Source organism: Anser cygnoides, chromosome 1, assembly GCF_040182565.1.
Source record: "Anser cygnoides isolate HZ-2024a breed goose chromosome 1, Taihu_goose_T2T_genome, whole genome shotgun sequence".
NCBI lineage: Eukaryota > Metazoa > Chordata > Aves > Anseriformes > Anatidae > Anser > Anser cygnoides.
In genome coordinates, this window is record NC_089873.1 from 25,130,250 (window position 1) to 25,152,934 (window position 22,685).

The 22,685-nt window shown below is 42.5% G+C and overlaps 1 protein-coding gene across 1 annotated transcript in view; it reads left to right on the top strand.

Moving 5' to 3' along the window:
• Positions 1–18,522: 18,522 nt before the first annotated feature.
• Positions 18,523–22,685, top strand: part of FAM3C (FAM3 metabolism regulating signaling molecule C) — a 30,060-nt gene continuing 25,897 nt past the window's right edge. Inside the window, exon 1 of the mRNA XM_048065696.2 lies at positions 18,523–18,677. The gene's annotated coding sequence lies outside the window, so the exon portion shown is untranslated. The remainder of the gene's footprint in view (positions 18,678–22,685) is intronic.

Sequence of the window (22,685 nt, forward strand, 5' to 3'; positions counted from 1 at the left end):
AGGCGGTATCTGACCATACTGTCTACTGGCTGTGACTGTTGATTGAAAGGGATTCAGGCTTTTTATTACCTCCAGCTCTGATACAAAAATGGTTAATTTTTGTTTATGCTATGTCTGTAACAAGATCAGAGTTCTCAGCTCAGAATCAGTATCTCAATCTTACTTACAAATAAGTACAAATTTACTGTACTTACAAATAAGTACAACTTATATATTAAATTCAAGAGTCATGTTTTCTTTACAGGATGCAAGGGGAATGGAAGTTTTTGCATAGTCAGGGAATTAGAACCTATGTTTCAGAAAGGGAACCTGTAAGACATAATCTTATCGGCAAGCCCAGGAAAAAAAATGTTTAACTATACTAAGAATTATCCTAAAAACATACTTTCACATTTACAACAAACTAAAATCCTCTAGACCATTTTCAAAATATCACTAGTGAAGACCAGAGACAAAGGTTTCAACATGGCTTCTGAGCACGCATGCACGTGCATGTGTGTCAGATTTGCATCTATACAGTGTGGAAAATAATGCTGAACTGGAGTGATGATTCACAGAGTTTAAATATATGGCATTTTCTTACATTTTGACAAAAATGTGTTAGCATTTATCAAGACTAGTTATTTTAGTGGTGAAAGCAACTCCATACCCTTGACTTTTTTTTTTTTTTTTTGTTAATGCAAAAGAACAAATTAAACAGGAAGGCCAAAGAAATGTATAAAACGAATATGTTTGTTTAGGAATCCAGAACTGGTGCTATCCTTGACGGATAGGTCAGTCTAATGGTCCCTTTAGTATAATGGTATTTGACAGTGGTTGGGGTACTATTGGTACTACGCACTTGAGGAAAAAGAGTTAGGAAAAATCATGAGTACAACATAACAGAGTTTTCTGCCCTGCCCTGATATCTTGTTGCTTTGCAGTAAAGGAATTTCCAGAGATCTTAGTTTCAGCTGGACAGTTGTGCTTAATTTTAATTAAGGAAGAATTTCAGAAAATAGAATTCAAACAGTATCACAGAAATTTTGGCTAGAAGGGACTTACAGAGGTTGGGTGGTCCATCCTCCCACTCAAAGCATGATCATAGCCAACATTAAATCAGGTCACCTAATTTTTTGCTAAGCCATGTCTGTGTCTAGATTCCACAGTCTTTCTGTGTGACCAGTTGCTGTGCTGAGCCATTCTCCTAGAGAAACACATCCAGTCTGAACCTCCCAATTGGCATCTAGTGGCTGTCACCCCTTGTTGAACTGTCTGCCACTACTGAGAAGAGTTCAGATCTGCTGTCTTAGCAGCTTCTCTGAGCAGATGTTGACTGCTATCAGATCACCCTCTTCTCCAGAGTAAACAAGCTTAAATCCAATAAATTCTTATATGACATATCACAGCCCTTGGCTGTGCTATAGATCCTATCTAGTTCTTGATATCCTTTTTGAGTTGATGAAACGTAACCTGGATATGGCATCTCAGGTGCAGGCTCACCAGTGCTGGGTTAGCAGGATAAGAACTCCAGGGCTTAACCTCTCCCACCGTGGGCTTCTTGTCTGTCTAGCTGGTTGAAAGCATCCTTGCTGCTAGTTTTGAATGTGGACTCCCTTCCACTTGCTGGGCACTTCTCAGGAGACTGTCTTATCTTTTAACCTTCATCCTGCCACCCTGCTACCCCTCATTAGACAGGTTAAAAAAGAAATTAGATTAGTCTCTTGGCTTTCTCTCCAGGCTGAACAAACTCCCTTAGGCTGATTATACATCATGTGCTCAAACTCTCTCACCATATTCAACTTGGCATTTGCTGTGATCCCCACCACGAGCCCTGTTCATCGGTGCTGCTGCTCAGCCAGTTATGGGTGAGCCCCAGGGCCCCTCCTCACCCTGCTCCAGGTGCAGAGCTTTGCACCTCTCCTCTTACAACTTTACGAGGTTTCTGTTGGCCTGATCCTCAAGTTTTCAAAAGTCTTTCTGGACTGAAATTTTGCTATTTGGTGTGCCATACACTACCACAATTTAGCAGGTTGTTAGTAGCTTTCGTTACATTTAGTATATATATAGTATAATATATACATATAGTATTTGTATATTTTTCTGTATTTGGCATTACATATCATGAAAGGGATATTGGAACTTTTCCCAGAATGTTTTTGAGTGGGAATGCCAAATAACCGTGAACAACATGAAGAGCAAGTACCCTTTTTGGAAAAATATGATGTGGTTCTAAAGTCAGTACTGCCTCTGTAACTCTTTCCTACCATCCTTTTTCCATACATCCCCAAGCCAACATCAGAATCAGTGCATAGGTCACTTTACCATGATATGCTAAGTTGGAGACAAAGTCAGTGCTGTTACACAGAGGTGGAGAAGAAACACTCACACACACCCCTCTGTGAGCTGAGCTGTAAGAGCAGTAAGTCCCTAAGTTGTAAGACTGTTATGTGAGAAGTAAAAAGAAAGGGCAAGAAAGGCATTGTTTTCATTGCCTGAAGATAAAACTAGAAAATTATTTGTCCAAGGCAGAGGAAAAAAAAAAATAATTTAATACTTTATGTTAACTTAGAATTTAAGAATTTTAACAGAATATGCTGGTCTACTGAGCCTGATGATACTGATTATGTTTTGTGGTTTGGAGCAAACCCGTAACATGTCAGCTTTCTACCTGTTAAAATGAAGTGTTACTTATTATTGCCTAAAGGATGTGTTAGAAGAATTAATCAGTTATTTGTTAAGTACTATTAAGAAAATATTAATGATAGCAGGGGTATGTCAATACATCACCACGGGCATTACTGCCTTGTCTTATGTCCAAGCATGATCTTTATCATTTATAAATGTATGTGTAGAATGAGCACTCTCTTGCAGAATTAGTCTGTGTTCAGAAATGAAGAGCAACATGAAGAAATATATTTTTATTTTTTTTCCCAGTGGAAGATTTTAATATTTCAAAATTTGGAATGAAACCAAGGAGTGTTGAGACTTTTCATGGCATGGTGCCTCAGCTCTGGGGCAGACTGTCAGCTTTGCACCCTGCATGTCTGGGGAATTGGGATTGCCAAGATGCCAGAAACTGGAGGATCCTTCCTTCCCAGCTCTCAGCACTCCATCAGCCCCAAAGCCAAGGAATCTGTAAGCCCAAGATCCCCTGGCACCAGCCAGAAGGGCTGTTGAGAAGACAGACACACAAACTGGCAGGCTCTGTTGTCTTGGAAACCTGCCTGGATTCCATTGGAAATTGGTCAAAAATGGAAATTCTCCTGTGGAACATTTTGATTTCAATGAATGGCATATCCTGATGAGAAAATGTTTCATCAGAAATTTTCTAGCCAGATTGTTCGCTGCTGGAAGTAGATAAAGCTATTTCATGGATTTTGTTTATTTATTTATTTTACTCCCACATGGTTTGGTAGAATCAGATTAATAAGCAAAGCACTCTAAACACTCTGACATTTGGTTCTGAGGTTTTACTCCAGGAACCTCTCTCTTTGGCTGAAATTTAAGTTCCATTTTCATCATTCAAGCCTCTGTTATAGAGAAATTGTGTCAAGTGAAGCACAATGCTACTAAAAGATAATTGCTCTCTATTGCTACATTTTGTTTATGTCTGTAATTGCCCTTAACTTCAGAAGAGCCCATGCACAATTAATTGTACTAGAGGCTTGTCTCTGCTTAAAGATGCACATTAATACCAGATTAATCTTAAACACAGGAAGAGAAGATTTCCTGTGGAAAGCCCGGTATATGTTTCTGTAAACTGTTTGTGTTCACATGCACAGCAATTATAGTGGTGCTACAAGAAATAAAATCTAGTCCTCAATAAGCAGCTTCAGAAAGTGCAAGATTTTCTGATTATTTAAAATAAAAAATAATAATATGCAAATAAAAATATTTTTGTAATTTAAAATATGTATTGAGGTTACGTGGACAGATGTCTCCTAGCTGCTGTGAAGTCAATGAAGATTCTATTAATGCAGGAGCAATATTACTTCAAATGCCACGGAGACCAAACATCTCAGATAATCATCATAGGCCCTATCATGCTAAGGGAGAATAAAATTGTTCATATGAATAACCTAATCAAAGTAACATGTGTTGTGGTTTAACACTGATGGGCAGCTGAGCTCCACCACACCACATTCTCACTTCCCCTCCTCAAAAGAACACGGGGAGAAAATATGGTGGGAAAAAAAAGCTCATGGGCTGAGGTAATGGCAGAGAGATCACTCACCAATTACTGTCATAGGCAAAACAGACTCAGCATAAGGGAGATTAATATAATTTATTGCCTATCACCAGTGGACTTCCCCCCATCCACCCTCTTTCACCTTCTCCCCCCAAGCGGCGCAGGGGAACAGGAGAATGGGGGCTGCGGCCAGTCCGTGATGCTTCATCTCCACCACTCCTTCACGGTCCCTCTCTGCCCCTGCTCCACGTGGGGTCCCTCCCACGGGATGCCGTCCTTCCTGAACTGAGCCTGTGGGGGCTGCCCACAGGCAGCAGCTCTTCAAGAACTGCTCCCACATGGCTCCGTACCACGGGGTCCATCCCCCAGGAGCAAACTGCTCCAGCACGGGTCCCCCACGGGCGGCAGCTCCCCCCAGACCCCTGCTCCTGCGTGGGCTCCTCTCCACGGGCTGCAGCTCCGGCCCGGGGCCTGCTCCTGCGGGGGCTCTCCATGGGCCGCAGCCTCCTCCAGGCCACATCCACCTGCTCCACCGGGGGCTCCTCCACGGGCTGCAGCGTGGAGATCTGCTCCGTGTGGGACCCATGGGCTGCAGGGGGACAGCCTGCTCCACCAGGGGCCTCTCCACAGGCTGCAGGGGAACTTCAGCTCTGGTACCTGGAGCACCTCCTTCTGCACTGAGCTTGGTGTCTGCGGGGCTGCTTCTCACTCCTCTCTCCCATCTGCTGTTGTACAGCAGTTTCTTTCCCCTTTCTTAAATCTGCTCTCACAGAGGCCCACCCAGCATCACTCCCTGGCTCAGCTCTGGCCAGCAGCAGGTCCCTTTTGGAGCCGACTGGAACTGGCTCTGATCTGACATGGGGCAGCTGCTGGGCTCCAGTCACAGAGGCCACACCTGCAGCCCACCTGCTACCAGGCCCTTGCCACAAAAATTCAGTACTGGTCATGTAGATAGGAGAAAGGCAATGGAAGTCATATAACTTGATGTTGGTGGCATTTTGGTCTCTGCCTTTCACGAAATTTTCATGAGCAATCTTGTTGTACAAGATTTAGAGAAAACTGCCATGACATGGGTGGTGACGCTGAGAGAAAGAGCTGCACTCAGTTGTATAACACCAAAATCCCTTAGTGCTGGGCTATCCCCAGTGGTTTGTCCTGGTTCTGGTACAGCCCACTACTTTAACTAAGGCTTCTCTGGTAGTGGGATATCTCATTGTTAAATAAACAGATAAAACCAATATGTAAAAGGCTGTGAAGATCTTAGGATGTAGGGATTGTACACAGCCGCAGCCTAGTGTCAGTCAACAAGATCTCTGTGGCAAAGATGGAAAAAAGCATCATGTAAGAACACTGTGTGCCATAAATAATTCTGTGTTGGTAATGCCTAAATAGGAGCATTGTGGCCAGGTTTGGGCACTATGTTTCAAAGAAACTGTAAACCAGAGAAGGAGACTGAAAGTCTGGCAAACATGAGTTGTGAACAAGGATTAGAGAAAGTGGGATTATTTTGTTTAGGGGGAACTGAGAGAAAACAGAAAAAAGAAAAGCCTAATAGCAAAGGTAAAGGATGTACATGGTTCTTTGTCATGACTGTGGATGAGAGGAAGAAATTGTACTACAGCAAGGAAGGTTTAGGTTAGGCATTCACATCATAAGTATTGGTAAATAATGGTATAGATCACTTACAGAAACTGTACAATCTCCATCACTGGATGATGAGAATACAAATATGAAGTGACAGCTGTAAGGAAAGGTTTATGATTCTGCTGGAAAGTAGAAAGATAGGTTAGGTGGCCACTAAACATCCCTCCCACCTTGTTTTTAATATTCTATGAAAAACTATGTGTGATTTCATCTGATTTATAAGTAACAGTTTTAGAGTATTCTAAAAGGAAATTATTCAGAGATAATTTAAAATAGCATAAGGGGGAAATATCTTCAATGCATTATTAAGAGAAATGTAGTACTTTAAGGAAAGTACATCAAAAAAGATGCTTTATAACACAAATCTGTTACAGTAACACTTCCATCTAATGTAAATCAAGTGATTTTAGCCTCAATATGTCCTGTCTAGAAACTAACTGTGCAACAGCATAACAGCCTCTCACTCCTCCAGTATTTTCCCTTCCTTTCATTTCATTCTGTTTCCATTTGCAGGATAACATACTGATTCCAAGTAATAACAATTTAGGATTCAAATCTTGGGTAGATTATTTTTTTAAAAAGCACTGAACAGACTTTCCTTTTGACAAGCTGTATTATAAAAAGAAAACAAAACAAAGAACACATTCAGGTAAATACAAATAATGAAACTGCTGTCTTGTGTTCTGAGAGTGTTACTAGAAACAGCTGTTAATACTTTATTTAAGAAGCATGAGCCATTTTGTGCACTTCTGTAGGCAGGCACAAGTACAGACATGTCTTTATAACCAGAGAAATTCCCTGCAGAGATATAGACTAAAGGTCTATAGGCCACACAGGGTGTGGCCTCCACGCAGACGTGATGGAGGAAGAGGTTCATGCCTGTTTGAAGAAGCTGGCTTCCCTTGGAAAGGTGGGACACTGCTTTTCAAGGGGAGGAGATTTAGCTCTCTGGACAATCTACAGACCAGCATTAAGTTGAGACATGAATACAAGCCTAACAAACTGTGTTCACAGATGCAGAAAAAGGAGAGTAGGAAAACCCCTGGCATCAGTGGGTACCTTCCATCAGTTACTTAGAAACTGCATCTTCCCGTGCCTCATGAGTTCTTTCTTTCCTATAAATGGTTTGAACACAACTTTGAAACAGAGTAAGTATTCTCCCAATGTCATTATTTGAACTAAAATTTAAGATATCCATAGTTATCACACTATGAGAGTATGTATTTTTAAAATTTACTGAAAGGTATATTGTTCTTTTGTCAGAAAATCTGTGGTATTGGTTCTTAGAGTATTGAATTCAGCAGTGTGAGAGACAGTTAAGTGCCGATATATAAAGAGTGAGTGCCCTGCTGCAAAAAAAGAGATGTCAGTTCTGACAGTATATCTTGCTTTAATGAGATGGTTGTTGAAATGGGCTGCTTCTCATACGATATTACTTTGACTACTGAGGTAAAGCTTCCTTCAAAAACATCTGACTTTCAGTGGTTGTGTCAACTCTACGGTTAGGAGGAACTAATCAATGAGATTTTTTTTCCCCCTCCTAAACTCCGGAGCTCAGAAAACCCCCGTGCTTATCACCAGATGAATAGAAACTCCCTGCTACATTTGATTCATTGCTGAGCAAGTCTGAACCTTTGCCCCAGCTGGACTGTGAAGAACTTTTGAGACAGGAGTTCGTTAGCTCTAGGCAGAGCCCGAGCCTGATTGCATTTCACTGCTAATGTTGCTGTGCTACTTTGAGACTCTCAGCAGTAGCAGTGAGGTTGGTATAGGCATAATATCAGCAGGAAGATTGCAGGAGAACAGTATCAAAGGGCACAGGGATTACCTGAGGAGCTGACACCTTCCAAGTCATTCCAGAAGTTCTCACAGTTCTGATTCTTTCTGTTTCTAGGCTGGGCAATGCTGCAGCTTAGTCTGGTCTCTGGATAAATCCATTTGGCCTGAAACCAGCTGCATTTGGATATGCTTTCAACAGAAACAAAGCGTGTTTGCCGTCCAACTTCTCTTTTTCACTTTCAAAGCCAGTCAGATGCCTATTACGAGTTTAGACATACTTTGTGGTTGGAGCTAGGCTGTCAATCCCTTCTTCAGGGATATGTCTGTCAATATACAGTGAAGGATGCCATTTCTTTTCTGTGGTCTAGCCAAGCACAGTGGCAGGGATGGAGTGATCAACAACGCCTCTGCATTTTTTAACTTACTCATCATTAGAGGCTCAGAAGGATGGGGTCAGGTCATTCCATGCTGGTGACATGTCTATGTGAGCTCGCAGAATCCTTAATTACAGAGGCTGATTTCTATTTCTGGATATATAAGATTTAATGTTTTTTATTATAGTAGAACCTAAGGGCCCAGCCTAGTACAGGCGCTATCCTCTAGGCTGAGCTGCCCTGTCATTTTGCCCCATCACCCTGAAGGTTTTTTCACAAGATGGGATTCTTTCCTTTCCACCAGAAAGGCATAGACATATCAATTACTGACGATTGTTCATACATTGGTAAGACAGGCAGTGTTGGTATCTTGATTAAGCACTAAGGTGTGGGAGGAGATGGAGAGACTGTCCATCAATTACATGCTCATTATTTAAGTTATGTTGTGAAAAACAGAGCACATTTCTCATGCAGTTACACAGGAAAAAAATGATGATGAAGGCTGGGGGCTTGTGACTTCTGGCAACAGGAGGAAGGTTCCTCCTGGGAGCTCTGTCCAGCAAAGCACTGACACCAGCAGAGCATGACCCCACAGCAACACGTGGGGGAAGTGGCTAGCCATAGTAAGGGGAAACTCCCTGCTGTGGGTCCCCATGGATGACTTCACCTGCTGGCTAAGGGGGGTTGCTTAACAGGGCTTGAATCTGAGATTCTGAAGAAGGGCTGTTGAGACTTTCGGGGCCCTTAGACTTTTATACTCTGCTGCTCGTCCATATGAACAGCAAAGATTTTGCCAGGCAAATGCACTGAGCATATCAAGCATAACTACATGACTCTGGTTGTGAGGGTCAAGGACATGGAGGGTGATGTGGTTTTCTCCTTGATCCTGCTAAAGAGAAAGGAAGGGTTACAGGAAGGGTTGACAGATAGTGCAGATCACCAGCTGCCTGAGCAGCTGGCATCAAGAACAGGGATTTGGTTTTTTATGACTATGGGACCCTCTCTGAGGGTCAATAACTGCTAGGGAGAGACAGGATCCACCTGACAAAGTGGAGTAAAAGTCACTGTGCCAACTGGCTGGCCAACCAGGTAAGGAGAGCTTTAAACTAGAAATGACAAAGGAGGGAGATGATGACCCACAATCAAATAAGGATGTGGTGGACCAACCTGGCAAACAAATGGTGCAGGATGATGTGGATAAGAAACCCTATAATCAACAGAACAAGGTGACAGGGGCCCACTTAAGCAAATGCCCATAAGTAAGGAAGTACCAACAGCATGACATTATGGGGAAAGCTCACATAAATTTTCTGGAATATCGGCATCACGAGGTGCACATCTGAAGGGTCTGTACATCTATGCACACAGCATGGAGAACCAGCAGGAGGAATCGGAGAACTGAACACAGTTGCAGGGCTACAGAATCTCACTGGGATCACAGCGATGTGGTGGGATAGCTCACACAACGAAGGGGCTGCTATAGATGGATACAGGCAATTTAGCAAGAACAATCTGAGAGGGAGAAGAGGAACTGCATTTTATGTGAGAGAGCAATGGGAATGCGTGCAGCTCTGCCTAGAGACAGGCATGAGCTGATTGAGAAGTTATGGGTGAGGACTAACAGGAAGACAAATGTGTGATATTGTGGTGAGTGTCTACTACAGACCCCCTAAACAAGCATTAGGTGGGGCCTTCTTCAGAAAATCTGGGAAAAGTATCATGTTAGCAGGCCTGGATACTCATGGGGGACTTCAGTCACCCTGATATCTGCTGGAAGGACAAAACTGCAGGGCATAAGCAATCACAGGAAGCTTCTGGAATGCAATGATCATAATGTCCTGACAGAGGTAATCGAGGAGCCAACAAGAGGAGGCACTTCGCTGGACTTAATACAAACAGTGAAGAACTGGTCAAGGATTAAAGGTCATGGGCAGCCATGTCTGCAGTGACCATGATATGGTGGAGTTCAGGAACCTGAGAGAAAGGAACCAGAAAAAATCATGATTGCAATGTACTTTGTGAGAAGAGACATCTGCCTGTACAGGGATCTGTTTGGAAGAATTCAGTAGCAGACAGCCCTGGAGAGAAGAGGGGACATGGAAAACTGGTTCATTTCCAAGGATCACCTTCTCCAAACTGAAGAATGGCCCACTTCAACGAGCAGGAAATCAAGTAAAGGCAGCAGCAGGAGGTAACATGAATGAATAAGGAACACCTGATATAACTCAAACGTAAAAAGAAATCAGACAAGTGACCTGGCAGCAATGCAGAGACACTATACTAGTGTGCAGGGATGGGGTCAGGAAAGTCAAAGCCCATCTGGAGCTGAATGTCACAAGAGGTATGAAAGGCAACAAGAAAGGTTTCTGCAGGTACAATGGCAGCAAAAGGGAGATTAGGGAAAATGTGGCTCCACTGCTGAATGACACAGAGGACCTGGGTGGAAAAGGCCAGGCCCCTGAGGCAAGTGAGAATGTCTGAAGCAAGGAAGGCTTATCCTCATTAGAGAAAGATCCAGATAGGGAATATATAAACAAATTGGACAAGTCTATGGGACCTTATGGGAAGCATCCACAATTGCCAAGGTAGCTGGCAAATGTCAGTGTGAGGCCACTCTTGATAATCTTTGAAATGTCATGGTCATCAGGGGAGGTTTCTGAGAACTGGAAAAAAAGCAAATGTCACATAATAAGGGCAATAGATAACTGAGAGTAGCCAGGTTGGATTTAGGAAGGGAAAAATCATGTCTGACGAATCTGATTGCCTTCTACAAAGAGATGACTAGGTTGGTGGGTGATGGAAGAGCAGTGGCTGTTATGGTCTTCAAATGTGGGTTTTAAAATCTTTTACATTAAACCAGTATAAATGCATGTGTCATTCACCTGCTCTTGGAATGCAATTCTACTGCATTGGTAAAGCATGCTATTAGCTTCTCATTCATTTTCTGACTATGGCACTTTTCTCAGGGTTTTATTATTAATGATTCATACGAACTAAAAACCTGTTACTGTACAAATATCAAATCTGAATAAAGGAGCAGGCATCAAATGCTTAAATAAGGTGACCACAGGGAAAAGAAAAAAGCAAAATACAGAACAGTATTAAAAAAAAATCTTGCTGAAATAAATCATTATAAACTTAGAGGCAAGCTTTATATTCTTGCTCTGAGGAAGAGTTGTAGATGGAGGAGTTTCATTGTGTGGAAAATGATACTAATGCAAGAAGTTCAGTGCAGCTCATGACCTTTCACGGTGCAACTCGTGAATACCATCTGTAATGTGTCTCTCAGGATATCTACAATTTCCAGCTGGTGATGCTTGTTCTTGATCTGAATGGGTACAATCTCTATCTGCAGTGTTCCTCAGATGCTACTTGTCTAAAATGGGGGCATTGCTTTTTTAGGATTTCTAAAGCTCTTCAGGAGACTGATAAGATTCAATAATGTTGTAGGCAGGAACCATAAGATCTCCACATCCGCAGATTGGGGGTGTTACAAAAGGTTTCCATTTTTCTCTTTAACACCACATGAACATTTCACGTGCTTCTGCAGCTCATTATACACTGCTTGTAAGACCTCAAGCCAGCAATACTTCACTGCAACTGCACTAATAACCTATGTACCAGACGTCGAGACAAACATTTATGAGTCCCATATGACCACAAAAATGACCACCTTCCACTTCGTCTGTCTAAATTACAGGATATCCTTTTTTTGCTGACACCAAACTGGCTGATTTCACAAGAACATTGTATTTCATAAGTAGTAAGTCATCACATACAAGGAGTAGCTCTTGTAATGTTTGAGGTACTTTAGCAAACAGCATAGGAAGATTCCCCTACCTTATCCTACAATTATAATTTACAGAAGACTTTGGTCTCTACTGTTGTCAAAGTAGAATAGCTAAATAATACTAGATGCACTCACAGGGAAGAAAATGAAATAAGAAACCCTGTGGTCTAAATGTGACATTATTTAAGCAGTTGCAATGATATTGACTCCAGTGGAATTTTGCTCAATTACATACACATTTCCTCTGAAACTTTGGGAATGCTTGGACATGGAGTTTATTTTGACTTATTACAGAAAAAAATGGGGATGTGAAATATTGGTCACGATTAATGCATCAGTGGCAAGAGCGATTTTGGAGATGTTCAAATCCATCCTCTAGAATCAGATTTTTACAGGAAACTCGATACCAGCTAGAAAGCTAAGAAAACTTTATTATAAGGAAGATTTTTCCATATTTGTTCATGCCTGTTTGTAAGAGTCAGGAGAGAGGAGAGGAGTGGGCTTCATGTTGTGCTTTTTAATTTCTATTTATAGTTAAGTGACTCACAAGTTAGTGAAAATCACATTTTCCAGTTGCTTCAAGACAAACTGCCTGTAGCATTCTCTGCATAGCTTTATTCTTTTTCTTCTTCCCTCTCCCCCCTACCTCCTCCCCCCCCCCCCCCCCCCCCCATAACATTTAAAATATTGTCTAGGGTGTCCATCTTATTTATTTAAGACTGATTTTATCAGATGTAAAGATAAGTGCTTCCTATGATCATGTTCCTGTGTTAAGAAAAGTAACTTTTATGCCACAGATTTTCCAAGCTCCAGAGAGCTAGGTCTCTGCCAGCAGTCCAAGGCTGGCTCATTCAAAACTGCTTGGAAAGATCAGCTAAGGCAGAAGTATCAGTTTATAGCACATAAATGTAAAGTTTATGCTTACAGTAAAATGTACATTTAAGAACCCACCAGGAATTGCTTTCGTACCAGAACAGAGAATCAAGACTGATGATGGATTAGTAGAACATCTACTGCCAGAGGCAATAAGCAACAGCCTAAAGATAAAGAATCTGAAATGATTTGCTTTTGTATTTTACCTTGTTTCTATTTATCCCCATTAGCCTTAGGGTGCTAAATAAGGCATGTATCCCTTAACCTTTCTGTAATTACATGAAGGCAACATCTTCATTTTCCTAAAACAAAACAAAACAAAACACAGTGCAATGCTATAATTTCTTTTAGTAAGAATTAGCAGCTAACAGAGATGCAAGAAAGTAAATGCAAGACTAGATATGTTAGCAAAGAAATTCATCAGAGATATGAGTTTCATTTCAGGCCACCAAATTCATCTTTGTTCAGACCCAATATACTCAAATTCTTAAGACATCTTACTTTCTAACATTGGCAAAATAAATATTTAGAGTATAGTTCGTTGTTTTTTGTTTGTTTGTTTGTTGTTGTTGTTTTCCCTTGGAATTTAACATTTAAATGATAAAAAGAAGCTATTTTGTTGTTTTATGGTTTTTAATATATATAAGAATTGTGGATTTAAAAATTGTACCATTTAGAACCTCCTATGTGGCTATGAAACGTGTTTGCTTTTGTAACCCTGTTATAACTGAATTTCTTAATCTACAGTAGCAAAAAATGGTCAATTCACCACAGACAATAATAAAAAACAAAATAAACCCTTCTAGGTATAGACCTTACTTGTACTTAATGGCAACAGCTATTTCATTATCAGGCAAATTAGAAAAAGAAAAAAAAATGAAATTGTAATCGTATGAATCATAAACACCAGCAAAATGGTATCAGAATCAATATACAACAGAGGCTTGTTTAGATTAGCAGTATAAACCACGTAAGCAAATTTATTTCAGCCTAATTCATAAATGAGAGGTACTGTTGCTTAATCCTGGCACAAGTTCCTCTAATGTTCATGCAGGAGCTTTGTTGATAAGTAGGAATGGTATCTCTGGTACAGTGATGCTTGTACATGCCCAGAGCATCTCACTGGAATCAAATCATCGTCACGTGCTACTTAAAAATCACCCCCTAATGCCAGTAGTTGTGGTAACAAGCAGAATGTAGAAGTGCTTTGCTTCTACACCAAATCATAAAAAGCATTTGTGCACAGGCTGCATTTGCAAGATCATTATGTTCAGCTGCTGGTTTGATTTACCAATGAGTGATTGTGGTTCTTCAGTAATGAGTCATTAATAGCAGCCTACCTTCAGTTCATCACAACGCTGTGCACGAAGCAATCTAGGTTTTGTGTAACCACACCCACAGGCACTTGTACTCAGAGCCTTCCTGAGACACCGCGGGGTCTGGAATAATCTCTCCTCTTTGGGCTCCTGCCAGTTGACATATTTCTGTTGAACTGCAAGACTGTAACTCTCTGCCTTCTGTGAGTTGTAACACCTTTCCAGTCAGGTAGATAATTACTGTTCTTTAATCACGGTCATTCTCAAGTCTTACTTATTTCTTTGACCGTGATAAAGATGTAGTTAGAGGTGTCAGTTATTGTGCATATAATATTATTTCTTCTTTTGATAATTTCATACTGCTATTTACATTATCTTTTTAGCATGTTTCTTCCTACTGCAAACATTCACTTATCAAAGGATCCAATCTCCTTTAACATGGTGACTTCAAGAGTCTGCTATGCAGACAGTGCCACCTAATATTTAATCAGGGGAACATGGTGGGATTTCATATACTAAGCACTGAAATAACAGGCAAATTAAGATATATCTATTTCAAACATTTAGAAATAAAAGCTATAAAGTCCTTGTTTTCTTGAGCAATGTTCCTCCCACTGGGTATTTCTTTGCTCATTTTGAGATTACTGCATGACTGAAACTTCAATGGGTTATGAGAATTTACTGAAGAAATTACTTGGCTGATGTTCAAACAACCATCCTGTACCAAGGAGCAGTTGGTATCAAAGTATGTTATTTTAAACCTGTTAAAAGAAAGATATGTTGACCAGAGGTGGTTAAAATAAGACATGGAAACGTCCTTTTGTCTACCTAACTTTGATGATGTGTGATATGCCCTATATTTTAGCTGTGGCTCTGTTCTCTACAACGAAGAGAAGTACCACACTGATTTTGTAAAAGTGCTCTCCTTGTGGTTTGACAATAATGTAATTGAGTCTGCCTATCTGCTGCCTGAGCACTTTCTATATACACCACAGCAACAGTCCAGCTGAGGGAGTTACATCAACAGAAATCTTATTCCAGAAACTAAAACAGTTAGTGTCCTGCCAGCATTATCTCCTTCCCTATAACAGCTCATGGTGGGGCTTGATGAAGACCAGCACCAAAAGAAAAAGAAACAGCAGCCACAGAGCACAGCTAAGGACAGAGAAAGGGATTTACCTTTTCTTCTTTTGAAATAATTCATTTAGATCAGCTCTGTCTGTCCTACTGATCAGAGGATTTTAAGAGTTTTTATTATTATTATTATTATTATTATTATTTATTTTAAAGCAGAAAATACATTTTCTGTTCTATAACAAATTAAATTTAGCTGTATCATAATTTTCCAGGGAGACCTTACTGCAGCCTTTCAATATATCAAGGGGGCTTATAAGAAAGATAGAGAGAGACTTTTTACCAAGCCCTGTAGTGATAGGACAAGGAGAAATGGTTTTAAACCAAAAGGAGGTAGATTTGTATTGGGTATAAGGAAGAATTTTTCCATGATGGATGAAGGTGGTGAGGCATTGGAACAGGTTGTCCAGAGAAGCTGTGGATGCCCCCTCCCTGGAGGTGTTCAAGGCCAGAATGGATGGAGCTTTGAGCAATCTGTCTGGTGGAAGGTGTCTCTCCATCTGATAAATGGGAAAGGAGAACTGATAACGACAGACATGGAGAAGGCTGAGGTACTCAACAACTTCTTTGCTTCAGTCTTTGCTGCCAGTCAGGCTTCTCACGTCTCTCATTTCCCTGAGCCTGTAGATGAGGGCTAGGGGAGCAAAGTCTCTCACACTGTAAGTGAAGAGCAGGTTTGAGACCACCTGATGAAACTGAACAGGTACAAGTCTATGGGGCTTGATGACATGCATCCTTGGAACCTGAGGGAACTGGCTGATGGAGCTGCCAGGCCACTCTCCACCATATATGAAAAGTCCTGGCAGTCAGGTGAAGTCCACAGTGACTGAAAAAAGGGAAACATCACTCCCATTTTTAAAAAGGGTAGAAAGGAGGACCCAGGGAAGTACAGACTGGTGAGCCTCACCTCTGTGCCTGGCAAGATCATGGAACAGATACTCCTGGAAGCAATGTCAAGGCACGTGCAAGACAAGGAGGTGATCTGAGACAGCCAGCATGGCATCACCAAGGGCAAATTGTGCCTGACCAATCTGGTGGCCTCCTATGATGGAGTGACTGCATCAGTTGATAAAGGAAGACCAACTGATGTCATCTACCTGGACTTCTGTAAGCCCTTTCACATGGTCCCACTTGACATCCCAATCTCCAAATTGGAGAGATATGGATTTGATGGGTGGACCATTCAGTGGACAAAGAGTTGACTTGAAGGCCACACCCAGAGAGTGGTGGTCAATGGCTCTATATCCAAGTGGAGGCTGGTGACAAGTGGTGTCCCTCAGGGGTCTGTCTTGAGATGAGCACTGTTTAATATCTTTATCAATGACATAGACAGTGGGATTGAGTGCACCCTCAGCAAGTTTTCAGATGACATCAAGCTGAGTGGTGCAGTTGATACAACAGAAGGAAGGGATGCCATCCAAAGGGACCTGGACAGGCTGGAGAAGTGGGCCCATGTGAACCTAAAGAGATTCAACAAGTCTGAGCGCAAGGTGCTGCACCTGGGTTGGGGCAATCCCAGACATGAGCACAGACTGGGAGAAGAACTCATTGAGAGTAGCCCCACAGAGAAGGACTTGCGGGTTCTGGTGGACAAAAAGCTCAACATGAGCCAGCAGTGTGTGCTTGTAGCCCAGAAGGCCAACTGCATCCTGGGCTGCATCAACAGAGGAGTAGGGGCCAGCAGATCGAGGGAGGGGATTGTCCCCCTCTGCTCTGCCACTGTGTGGCCCCACTGGGACTGCTGCATCCAGGTCTGGGGTCCCCAGCACAAGAAGGATGTGGGTCTGTTAGAGTGGGTCCACAGGACGGCCACAAAGATGATCAGAGTGCTGAAGCAGCTCTCCTATGAAGAAAGGCTGAGAGAGCTGGGGCTGTTAAGTCTGGAGAAAAGAAGGCTCTGGGGTGACCTTATAGCATCTTTCCAGTACAGGAAGACCTCATTGCAGCTTTTCAGTACTTAAAGGGGTCTTATGAAAAGATGGAGAGCAACATTTTGCTTGGGCAGATAATGACAGGACAAGGGCGAGTGGTTTTAAACTAAAAGAGTGGTTTAAACTAAAGATTTAGGTTAGATGTTAGAAGGGATGTCTTCTCTCAGAGGGTGGTGAGGCACTGGAACAGGTTGACAAGAGAAGTTGTCATCCCTGGAGGTGTTCAAGGTGTTCAAGTCAAGTTTGGATGAGTCCCTGGGCAACTTGACCTAGTGGGTGGCATCCCTGCCCATGGCAGGGGGGTGGAAGTAGATGATCTTTAAGGTCCTTTCCAACCCAAGGTGTTCTGTGATTCTGTGATTCTATGATTCCATCTCAGAAGATATGATTACTGTGTCTGCTTTGGGACAGAGAGCACTAGAAAACAACTGTGTAAGCTCTGTTCCCTGTTTTCTCCTAGCCTGTGTCACTGGGCTGATATTTCAGATGTGTCTAGCACATTTTCTTCACTTGGCCTTGTAAATTCATGACTGTGGGTGTACAAATGTAAGGGATTTTTTTTTTTTGAATACAGAATTTCACTGAATTATCCAAAAAGTTGTAGTCAAGAAGAGCTGAGCATATGTGAAATGGTCCACAATACGCCAGCTAGGATTTCTCTGTTCCAAATCTCCTCATGGGGCACGTAACTCCAAAGCACACCCTAGGTTTGGCTGCTAGCAGCCAGGTCAGGGCCTCGGCCTCGCCATGCCAGCCCCCTGAGGGGACCTTTCTGGGCTGCCGCAGGAGCCTGCCCTGTGGGGACGGGCTGCAGGACTTGTGGGGACGGACAGCAGTACTTGTAGGGACAGACAGCAGTGCTTGTAAGGACAGACTGCAGGACTTGTGGGGACGGTCAGCCTCGCCCCTGACGGGCACCACCTCGCCTCCCCGGCCACCTGCCCCTGTCTTCCTGGGGCGCGGCTGTGGGGCGGCGCCATGCGGCTCCAGTCCGCCACCGGCAGGGGGCGGGCGCGACGCCTCGGCGCCTTCCTTTGCCTCAGCCTCCGCGGCGGCGGCGCTCGGCTTCCTGCTCCGTCGCCGGCGGGCGGGCCGGGGCAGCCTGCGCGGCGCGGCCGCTCAGCGGGACCGGGGGGGCCGCGCGACGTGGCCGTGGCCGTGGCCCCCAGCCCAGGTAGGAGCCCGCGTCCTCCGCGGGGCTGTGCGAGGCGTGGCGGCGGCGGTCCCGGTAGCTCGTCCGCTTTCCCCGTTGGTGCAACTTTCGCGGAGCCTCCCTGCCCCCTTACCCCGTCCTCTCCGCGATGCCTCCTCCCCCGGGCGTCCCCTGCCGGCTCCGGGGCTCCGGGCTGCTTCCCTCCCCTCTCTCCTCCTTCCCTTCCTCCCCTCGCGGGACTGCCGGACTCGGGGCTTGTCGCCGCTGTGGCAGCACCGTGTGTGTCGGTGCGGGACGCGGTTTCAGCGCTGCCGGTCGCCCTCAGCCCCGTACCGGGGGCTCGGCGCCGGTACCGAGCCGTGGTGCCTGGGCTGGATGCTGCTGTGTCTCGGCGGGGCAGCCGGCTGGCTCCCCTTCAGGGCAGCCTCCCGTGGAAGTAGCGCCGTGCGAAGGTGTTGCTTTTCAGTGGTCTCTTCTCCTTTCGAGTGTCGGGCCGTGGACTTTGCTGGCAGGTGAGCTGCAAGGCTCAGCTCTTGGTTAGCGTGAACCGCAGCGTCACAGAAATCAGGCAGGGGCTGACCAGATTGCAGAGGGAACCTGCCGGAGTAGCCTGTATTCCTTTCGTTTCTGGCTTCTGACGTTTTAAAGTAGGAAAAGAATACAGTTATTTTACACGTATTCGGTAGGTAAATGTTGTCATACCTTCGGTCATGTTTTTGTAGAGCCGCTGACAGGCTGAGTAACTCGCCTCGCTTCTTTTTCTTCCTATTTTCTCACATTCAGAAGGGGTTAAGTGATAGTGTAATAACTTCTGACTTCTGTAAAATACCCATATTTTAATATTACAAATATTTATATAATGTATTATTTGTACGTATATTAATAAATATATAAAATAACATAAAGTATTCTTTATAGTATTTTGTGTGCCCTGTAACTCCATGCAGGCTTAGAACCCGTGATGGTTCATTGTGGGTGAACATAGCTGACAGATCCTTTTCTTCTAACATTTTTTTTTTATCCTAATAGTAGAATAATTTAGGGAGAAAAAACACTACAGGAACATCTGGTTAAAGTCTGTGCACAGGTGTCTTTTTTAAAAGCCTGCAAAGGTGGACAAGGTACGAGTTAACCTCACTAGCATGCTCCCCCTCCTGTGCCAGCCAGAGAGCAGTCCTGTTCAGTAGGAAGGGATCTTCTTGATCTCTTGGCTTGCATGGTTGTCTCTGTGCAAAACAAGTTTTGTAACTTGCTTTAAGCCTCATATAGACTCTGAACAAGTTAATAGCTTAGTATTGTCGTGTAATAACATCTAATCACTTAAGGATGGAGGAGGCACCTGGTTTGTTGCAGGCCATTCTGTTTCCAACAGCCCTTACCCTGTCACCCAGTAAGAGTGCAGAATACATAGTGAAATAACGAAGTGGCCTCACAGTGCCCACAAATTACTGTCTTGCCTCTCTACGTGCAGCCCAAGTGATTTAGAGTACGCAAGCTCTACATTTAAAATAATTTTCATAGTGCTTTAAGAAAAGAGTGACAGTATCGAAAGTTTAAAATTTAATGAAACTCTAGCAAGCTAATATTTAAAAAGTGAGCTGTTGCTACCGGATAATTCGTTTGTGGTTTTATTCAGAACATTAGCATAATATATAGAAGAGGTGCTTTTTTTTTTTTTGTAAGAGCACAAAACAGGTTGATACTATATAAGTTGCAAAAATACCAGTTTGCTTACAGGTTTTCTTGTAGCCTAAAATTAGGTGTCTGTAAGATGAATCCCTAGTGGACAAGGAGAACTTTCTCCTTAAAATTCAAGTTATTGAAGTGGAAGTTGTTATTCATATACTATGTGAATTCTGCTTTTCAAATCTGCAGCCCCAGTGAAGGCAGCTGACGCATGACTGTAAGGACTGCAAGTCTTAACTGCTTATGTCAGTGATCAGTATATCTATAAGCTCTAATAGAAGTGATATGTATGTTCAGTTCTTTTTTTTTTTTCCCCCACAGAAATCTGTTAAGGAAGTTTAGGATTTAAGGTATAATTATTGTAAACCTGCATGTTTTCTCTGCTAGTGGCCTGCTGTACAACCCTGTGACAATCATTTTGCTGTCAGCAGCACTGGAATTATTTTGGTTGTTTTATGGTTTAGAAGGATCTCTCAGGGAAGTATCATATTTATCTGAATCCAAGACTGTTCGTAAGTTCTCAGGTTTACTTCAGGAAAAATGTAATCAGTGATAATGTCAAGAATCTTACTGTCTTACTGCATGAAATGGCTGGGCAGATCTAACAACCTGTTGCTGCTGTACTCTGCTCCCTACCGCTCCAAAAAGTTGTCTGCTGAACCGGTTGAAATATATTAATTCTCTTTTACTAGGTTAGCTTTCTTCCTTAGTGAGCAAAATGACATGACCGGGTCTGGAGAAATGGTGAGTGGGGCTGTAGCATCTTGACAGATGAGTCCAACTTGTCTCCTAAATTTTTGTGCTTTGTAGTACTATCCAGACCTGAGGCTTAGTGACATGGTAGTGGAGAGGAGGAAATAACTTCGAACTATTTGTGGTGCTTGAAACCTCATTTCTTCAATACCAGAACTTTCAACTTGGATGGATATTCAGACATTTACAACCAGTGCTTAGGTGCTCCTGGCTTCCAACTTCATCTTCTAAAAAGTTGTGTCTAACAATGAATCCAAGCAGAGCCTCATCATATTTTTCTTAATGGTATATGGATACTGGGAGGACTTAGAATTATTTTTTCTTGAAAGAAGTAAATCTTGTTTTGCATAACTTGTGTTTTTAATTCTGTCCTTTATTCATGTATTGTTTGTTGTTGCTTTTTTTTTTTTTTTGCATCTCCCTGTGACTTGATGCTATCTACAAATTTAAAAAGCATACCCCTATTCAGTAGTCCAGGTTATTAATGCCAATATTGAATATTGATTTACCCAGGTTTCTTGAAATTCAGTCACACTTAAGTTTTCACAGTGAGCTATCAATAAGTACAATCTGGGGAATTCTACTCCTAATATATAGTACCGTATTTCGGTCATACAAAACTAATTTGTATCTTCATTTGCAGACAGAGCTGCAACTTAGTTTTATCTAGCTCTTGTTGGAGTTCAGTGCCATGAGGGTATGGAAGAGTGAAGCAGCTTTGGAGGACTACCAGGACAGAGGGAGCTGTTGGAGTACACTCTCCCTTGTGTTTAGTCCACAGAGCTGCTGAGTCAGTTTTAATGAGAGAAAGTTACAGAGTGTGTTTATATGTAGAAAAGCACAGTAGTTCTCATGAGAATGTCATGAGAGTCCAGCTAAAATCTTAATTAACATTAAAATAGGTGACATTTACAGTTTTCCTTTCTGTTTGTAAGACTTACCCTCTTGTTGTGGCTGGTTGACTTCCTCCCCTTCTCCCACCATCTCAACAGTTTTTTGTTTGTTTGTTTGTTTGTTTTTTTTATTCAATGAGAAACTATCTGCTAGTAGCAAAGGCTTTTTTCTTAACCTGTTTGATATCATCACATACCTGTCATCACTTCACAAACATTTTAAGCTGGTGTAAGCTAGTACTACTGCCATTAGAAAGCTTCTGAGCTGCTCCCAGACACTTATTTCTGCTTTTAGATCAGTTCAATATTTTTGCAAGTACCAGGTGAGGTAGTTCAGGGAGCTGCTGTGGCTTTTGGTTGGTTTGTTGGTTGGCTGAACATCAGTGAAACCTGAATGCTTTTGAAACTGCTTTTGAGTCAGTTCAGGCAGAAGTTTATTACAGGAGATTTTGTAATAATTGGAGAACTTCTTTTATAATAGTATGTTCCAGAGAGGTGTTTAGAGAATTTCTCTTACAACACTGTGTTCCAGAGGGTCATTACAGCATAGCGGGATTGCATATCAACATCCCTGTGTAAGCTGTGTATAGGGTCTCAGTGGTAAGCACCGTTCTGTCCTCGAGGCATCCTTAAACTAGTTCATGTTTATTTCACGTTATCACCTATGGAGAAATTGACAACATGCAGTAATTCCTATCCAACATAACTTTGCCTTTTCCCATATTGCTCAAAGCTATGATGATGATCCTTAGATTTTAAAATCTCAAAGTGTAGATGATGACCTTGTTGCATCTGACTCTGTGGTGCGTGCCTGTTGATAACTAAATATTAAAATACACAGTGTATTTATCATATAAAAAGAGTACGGTTCCCTTAGATATTTTTTCATGAAATTAATTTTTTGCAATTGTTTCGTGTGCTTTGTATTGGTAGCTAGAAGGTTGCACCCAGTCAGGATCTAGGTCATGGACCCTTGTTCTAGTCCCTTAGACTGTAATATTTCTTGTTGTCTCTTTGTATTTTGAACAGGAAGAAGTGAGTCAGTATGGAGCTATAAGAGACCTCACAACTAACTGACTTCCTCTCGTTTCTAAGCGTGTTCCACCTCATCTTTCACAAGTGGTGGTCTGTTCAGCGCTAATACGGACCGGCAGCAAGGGCTCACCTGTACCGCAGGAGTACTGTGGC